A 7,990-nucleotide genomic window follows, 5' to 3' on the forward strand; every position below is an offset into this window, starting at 1 on the left:
TTTCAAATTCTGAGCAATGTACAGACAAAACTCTTATTTTATATATATAGATGAGAATCCACAGCCTGTTTCTTGTTTTAACTCTGTCAGGAACGGAATGAATGAAGCCCCATCTAGCGGTGTGGATAGGAACTGTGGCGGCTGCCGAAGCCTGACGCACCCCTCTGGGGCAATCATTAATTCCCGACAAATGAAATGATATTGGAGTGTGTTACTAGAATGAAAGATGGCAGTGAAAACGGGAGTACCGAGAGATAAACCTGTCCCACCTATGCTTTGTTCAGCACAAATCTCAAATGGAGTGACCGGTATTTGAACCACGGAACCCAGCGGCGAGTTGCCGGCGCGCTGTTGCCTGAGCTACGGAGAAAAACTGCAGCCTTGCCTCACTCCTTTCTGGATTGCTGCTTCTTTTTCATAACCCTCGACTGAATGGGAAAAATAATTTAAAAACTTAAACTTGACAAAAGCACGGCTGTAGACGGGTGTTATCTGAAACGAATAAGTGAGGTGCTGGTTGGGAGTTCTCAATAACGTTTCGAAAACATACGCCAGGGAAGAACATAGGTCGTTGTTAGAAATTACTTTTGGATAGGCAGTTTTTTTTTTTTTTTTTTTTTTTTTTTTTTACAACTTGTTTTACGTCGCACCGACACAGATAGGTCTTATGGCGGCGATGGGACAGGAAAGGACTAGGAGTCGGGTGGAATTGTCCGTGTCCTTAATTAAGGTACACCGGGCGAGTTATCCGTGAGGTTAGGAGCGCGCAGCTGTGTGCTTGTGTGGGTTCGAATCCCACTGTCGGCAGCCCTGAAGATGGTTTTCCGTAGTTTCCCATTTTCACACCAGGCAAATGCTAGGGCTGTACCTTAATTAAGGCCACAGCCGCTTCCTTCCAACTCCTAGCCCTTTCATATCCTGTCGTCGCCATAAAACCTATCTGTGTCGGTGCGACGTAAAGCCACTAGCAAAAAAATAAGGTACACCCCCAGCATTTGCCTGTTTTGAAAATGGGAAACGATGGAAAACCATCTTCAGGGCTGCCGACGGTGGGGTTCGAACCCGCTATATCCCGGATGCAAGCTCACAGCTGCGCGGCCCTAAACGCACGGCCAACTTGCCCGGTTATTGGCAGTTTCTGTGGTCTGGGACCATAAATAACTTACTGCTTCAAGGGACGTAGAGGTGTTGGAATTTTGTCCGGCAGAAGATACTTAACGTGCCGGAAGCTATGACACGAAGTTGTCGCATAGCACAGACCTCAGCCGAGACTGAACCTGCTACCTTTGGTAACTCAAAGAATACAACTAACCGATGCGCCACAGAGACTAGTATAAGCTTTCTACTTTTTACTTAAAGGAGTGTCCTGTTTAAATCATAATATTCAAATTCCTTCCGTGTTGCTTAATGAAATACCGGTAACGTAAACATTTATTTAATGATAAAGCGTGATATGAATCCATTGAGAAGAAGAATAATTGTCTTCAGTGGAAACAAGGGTTAAGTACCGAACCATTTAACGAGTATGAGTCAGGGTAAAGTATGCTTGAAATTAGAGACTACTACACTTGAGGCAGTCCTACTCCGTGTAAAGTGCATGTGTCGATAACCGAAAGCATGTAATATTATCGATAAGTATACGGCGGCTGACCTGACTTGGTAAGATCCCGTTACCACCAGCTAGGAGCGATGTGAACTTTAAAAGCTGCCTGGTCAAGGCGAGACTCCAGGCAAGCTTTCACTTCTCAGCTCACTCGCTTGGAACACAGCTCCAGTTAGTTGAGTATATTGTGGGATCAAAACCACGTGATTGCGCTGCGGCTAAGAAACACTAAGTACTGGAAATACGAGGATTATTTGGCTGTAAAATACGGATAAACAAAGTCAACGGGAAATTAATATTAAAAATAGGAAGGAAGCCTATTCGTGATTAAAGATATTTTAGTATTTTTAATAATCTACGGGCTGTTACATTTTCCCTGTCGTTCTGTATGGCTTCCAAAGCTGGATACTCAATCCAAACGGGAACTATCGAGATGTATTTGCATACCTGTAGAAGAATGTTCCGAATATCCTGAGAAGAAAAGGGAAATTATTTACGAGCTTTCGACGACCATCAAAGAGAAGAAGCTCCAGTACTTTGGACTCAACATAAGAGGGGACAACTGAAGGAAGGATTCTGTGGGTAGACACATGAGTTCATTGCTCAAGAACCTGTAACGTTGAACATCTAGCGAAATATGTGAAGGCGCTGTTCAGCGGATAATCATACTCATTTGAATGGTCAAACTTCGGAGGGAGGGGATGGTGTGAAGAAGAAGAAGAAGAAGAAGAGGAAGAAGAAGAGAATTGGATTTACGTCGCACCGACACAGATAGGTCTTACGTCGGTGATGGGATAGAAAAGGCCTAGTAGCGGAAAGGAAGCGGCCGTGGCCTTAATTAAGGTACAGCGTGGTGTGAAAATGGGGAACCACGGAAAACCATCTTCAGGGCTGCCGACAGTGGGGCTCGAACCCACTATCTCCCGCATTCAAGCTCACATCTGCGCGCCCCTAACTGTACGGCCAACTCGCCCGGTAAGCAGAAGAAGAATCTATATTAATAAATGGAAGTCGGAGTGTTGAGATATATATAAAAATGAAAGCAGATATAGTAAATAAATACATAATTTATGCTCTCCCTATTTTGAGGTTGCCTTTAAGAGAAAGTGAAGAACATACAATAATTGGTAGTTAGAGGTATATAAAAGAAAGTCACCCGTAGAAAAACGTTTCAGACAAAGAGTATTATAGTATACCAGTGGCGGCTCGTGACCAAATTTTCAGGGGGTTCACAACAAAATTTGTGTTCACGTCTCAAATATACCAAAATAGAATGAAAACACTAACAAAATCACTTACTTAAATCATTTCACTAAAAGTTCCTTGTACGGTTGCTTCTCTACCCATAATATGGTAGAACCCTTATAACCGAGGATACATTTTTCCAGGACTAATTTGTGAGTGTACAAGAAGATTAAAATTACGACTGCCGGCCTGAGTCGCTCAGGCTTTGGCTGAGGTTGAGGCTCTGGCTTCATGATCCCGTGATTACGAGCACCTATTCAGAATTACCTACTAAGGAAATCTTCCGGCGATGTAATGCAATAGTAACTTCTGGGAGCTGTAGCCAACAGTAACAGAGGAGGTGGCGGACTCTTGTGGTCAACTGTAATACTATCTCTGGTTTGAGGGTGGTTGTAGAGGGAAAGGCACATTCCTTACCGTGCTCCTCGCTTATGGAGATATCTGTGCATATACCATGACGTCATCTCCATGCGCATGCGTATAGTCTTAAGGCTTGTAGCAAAATATTCAGTGTGCTCCCTGGCATTGTCAGCCGAAACGAACAGCTGTCAGTGTAACGGAGCTTGGTTGTAAGTCGAATGCTTTCGATCGATTGACGAAATCAGGTCGAACAAGAAGGAAAAAAAAAAAAAAAAGAATTACCGGTATCCATGAAAGCGTGAATATGCGTTAGAACTGGGTGTTCACGTGCTCATGTGCTCCTGAGAGCCTACCGCCACTGTAGTATACTGTAAATAAACTGAAATATTTAAATGAAAATTTACTAACGCGAATATTAGGAGGGTTCACAATCATAGTCGACCAAGTTCGCTTAAAATCGACAGAGGAATCAAAGCCTAAAAGTATTTAAAAATAATTAATTCCCTTCAAGTGGTAGTGAGGAACTGAATTTGGCAATGTATTAAAGACTGCTTTTTTAAATTAGGTCTACCGCACACCTCGAAATAAGAAATTAATTTTCCTGATAGATATAATACGCTACATTCCCCCCCACCAAAAAAATTGGTATTTGTTCTCTATTATTGTAAACGTGGACTGCGAATATGTAAATTACAAAGTAAGAGTGACATATCACAGTTTTAGTTTTTCATTTAAAATACGTGTTCTTATAAAGGATTTTACGATTCTCTCAAATCAGTATACAAAACCTTATCTGCTTCCTCTTCTCCTGAACTGTTGCTTTAGAGACCAGTATTTGTCTCCACTGGAAAAATTAACGAAGAATGCATGGTAAGTTGGTGGAAAGTATGGAGAAGATCCACCCAATACTTCCTATTTTGGCCGCAATGGTCTTCGTTCGGCGTAAGTACCATCTCTCTTGGCTAATAGAAGACAAGTTTTACACGTTGCTTTATGTCGCACGGACACAGAGATCTTATGGCGACTATGGAATAGGAAAGGGCTATGAGTGGAAAGGAAGCGGTCGTGGTCTTAAGTAAGGTACAGCCCCTCCATTTGCGTGGTTTGAAAATGAGGAACCACGGAAGACCATCTTCAAGCCTGCCGGCAATGGGATTCGAACCCCTATCTCCCGAATACAAGCTGACAGCTACGTGGTTGATTTATATAGATACACTATGTCATGCCATATATATGCTTACATAAGCTGTACGTCTTCTTAAAGTAGAAAGTCACAAATTTTGTCCAAGAATGCAATTTCGAACGTACATGTATACCTTAACGCGCTAAGCTCAAATTAAGAACAAATCGATGGTGCCAGCCAGATGTTCTCGAGCGCTCGCCGGATACTACACATTCCTGACCGCTCGAATGAACTTCTGAATATGGAAATTACCCGAAATTATACAGTACGCCGGATTCCATCTGGGAACCTAATGCATGGCTGTATTTATTCCGTTAGGATATACGTATTAATTAACAATTCAGTTTTTGTTTGTTTGTTCAGGTACTGTATTTTGTTCCAAGGTGTGGTCAGCTGTGATATAGGTGTGATCTAGTCAGTTTACTATAGATAATTGCATACATAGGCCAACATTTTCATTATTGAATGTCATGCCTTTCAGTATTCAGTCTGCATAACTCTGAAATATATATAAGTACGTTTCGGCCTCGGAAGACAATGCGACCAGCATTTACAAAGTGAGAGAGCATCCACGTTGTTTACGTCTATTAGTGTTACGTAGTTATGTACGGACTTTATTTGGTATAAATCGTGGCCGTGTAACAAAACATGAGAGGTTATATCACGACATGTCTGCTGTATGTATATTAATATGAGTTTATTTAATGTAAGAACACGTAATTAATAGCATATAATTTATTATTACCTGTAAATATGATGTATGAATCCAGCGTAATGTTGTGCAATACACGGTAATAGTCCAGAACAACGGATCTTGTCACTAGAATGGTATAGAACATTCCTTTTATTGTAAACAGGCTATTGGAAACTATAGAAATTACGAGAAAACATGTTGCGTCATATTCTTCTAGAAGCCTGGCCAGGCAATGTATATAAAGGAGCAGTCTTTAGAGTTAGTGTTGTTAGCGATACTTGCTAGTGAAAGTCGTTCGTCAAGTATGTGAACTTATGTTGTGATTTTGTTGTGTTGGTAGTTGATTGACATGCGAATGTTGCAGTCTTCTTCGTAGCAGTATTTTGTTCAAGACGGCAGTTTATTAGTGCAAGGATCATGCGTGTATAATGTATATATAATTTGTAAATAAAACAGTGTAAAGCATCGCGTGTGTGCGTCTTTGTTGTTACAACAGCCTTCACAATTCCCTATCTGCTACCAAGCTCCAAACATAATTAAAAACTCAGTCTAACCATTGTCATCTTTGTCTTCCTCTACTCTTCTTACTCTCCATGACCAAGTCCGTTATTCTCCTACTTATTGTGCTACAAACAGGTACAAACCTAATGGTGGGAAGCACATATAAACATACTATTACATTAAATAAAAAGAGGAACACAACATTACCTATATTAAAGACCACAAATCTCATTGGTTACGGGTGACCGATGAGGGATTGTAGCCCGTCGACCTGTTACGGCCTTGAGTGCTATTTCATGATATATGATTTCGAGACTGCATTACTGTGGTTAGTGTGTGGACTTTTGTAGGTGGATCTAATTGGCCAGAATGTGGCCTGTACCCGTTAGGGTGATGAGAGGGGCTTTAGGTTGTTAAGTTGAGGGCATCTTTGGGTCTGCGATAACGAAGACCGTCCGTGTCATAATTCCCCAGATTGGAGATGAGAGGGTTAGAACTTAGATGGAGTTTGCTGTAAAGTCGGTTGGCTGCTCGTTCAATCCTTACCTGGAGGGTGGAGAGTTGGAATCTGTCGTGGAGGTCGACATTCCTCTCGAACCATTGAGCACCTTTCAGGCAGCGCAGCGCGCGATTCTGTACGCGCTCCACTGCCGACAGGTGTGACTTAGCTGCGATGCCCCAAATAGGACTGGCATACTCTAAGATGGGTCGAACCATCGTCTTGTACAACAGGAGTCGGTTGTCAATATTGAGCCCATTGTCGGCTTTGATCATAGGAATAATTTGGAAAAGGCGCACTTTAGCTTGAGCAGCGATATTTTTAATGTGGTCAGCAAACGTGAGTCCTCTGTCTAGGGTGACACCTAGATATTTGGTTTTATTGGTCCACCTGATGACTTCGCCAAAAAACATCAGGGGAGAGGGAGGGTCTGGACGACGTTTAGTAAATAGTGTAGCACTACATTTATCTACATTAATTTTAATTCTCCACTTCTCGAACCAGGGTTGGAGATATTCTTTAGCTTTAGGTGCCTGCCAGGAGACAGAGGATATTGCAGTGTCATCTGCGTATAGGTATAATTTCCCGTGCTTAGGTTTGGGCATATCAGTCATATAAAGGTTGAAAATAACAGGTGAGATCACACCGCCCTGGGGTACCTCCGCCTCAAGGGGGCGGGGATCCGACAGCGCGGCGCCAACCTGGACCTGAAACTTTCGGTCAGCTAAGTAGTTCGTTAGTAAGCGTAATACGTAAGGGGGAAAGCCTAAAGTCCTTAATTTAAAGATAAGTCCGTCGTGCCAAACCTTGTCAAACGCACGAGAAATATCTAGGAAACAGACTCCTGTGTGTCGACGATGGTTGAAATTCTTAGTAATCTCCTCCGTTAGACGAGTAAGTTGGTGGACAGTGGAATGGCCTTGCCGGAAGCCGAACTGTTCCTCGTTCATAAGTCTTTTTGTCGTCAATGATAGTATTTAGTCTACTTAAGAACAGGATTTCAAATAATTTTGAAATAATACTAAGGAGGGAGATGGGTCGATAATTTTGCGGAAAAGTTTTGTCTTTTTTAGGTTTTTCGCAATCTTCCAGCAGGCCGGGAAATGACCATACCGGAAGATTGCATTAAAAAGTTTAGTTAAACACGTCAGTGCCTTTCTGGGTAAGTTCTTGAGGAAAGACGCTGACACGTTATCGAGGCCTGGAGATTTCCTGTTCTTAAGACGTTTTATGGCGACGAACAGTTCGGATGGCGTAACGAATTTAAAGTCGGGGGGGGGGGGGGAGGTCAGTTGCGTCAGTAGCGTGTAGTTCGTTTTCATTTTCTACTAACTCAACGAAGTCGTCGTCACAGGGTTCAACATTGGGAGTGCACGTGCTTTCAAACGTGTCAGCCAATGCATCAGCCTTGTCTTTGTCAGTATAGGCCATTCCATTCCTACCATGGAGGGCGGGTATGCCAGCCTTATTGTTAGTGAATTTGCGTGCCAGTTTGTAGAATGAGTTATCTTCCACACTCAGGCCCGCCAACCTGGACCGCCATGCGTCCCTTCTATGGTTTAATATCAGGGTCTGGAGATTTCTTTTTGATCGGTTCCATTTGGACTTAAGATACGGGTCTCTGGTTAACCGCCAAAGCCTCCGAATTCTATTTTTGATTTTAATCTGCGCCAAGATTGCCGAGGGGAGCGTATCTTTCTTGGATTGCACAACGCTAGGGCCCTCTGCGGCAGCTTGGGCAGCGTTAATGATGGAGGTGGATATTTGGAGGGCCAGATTATCAATGTCATCCGGACCTTTCACACTGGGGTTGCCATTTATGTTGTTGGAGAGTTTATTACGGAAGATGGACCAATTGATTTTACGATTTTAAATAGGGATGTGAATGGGGGTGTAGTTAGGGGA

Source organism: Anabrus simplex, chromosome 6 (assembly GCF_040414725.1).
Source record: "Anabrus simplex isolate iqAnaSimp1 chromosome 6, ASM4041472v1, whole genome shotgun sequence".
Taxonomy (NCBI): domain Eukaryota; kingdom Metazoa; phylum Arthropoda; class Insecta; order Orthoptera; family Tettigoniidae; genus Anabrus; species Anabrus simplex.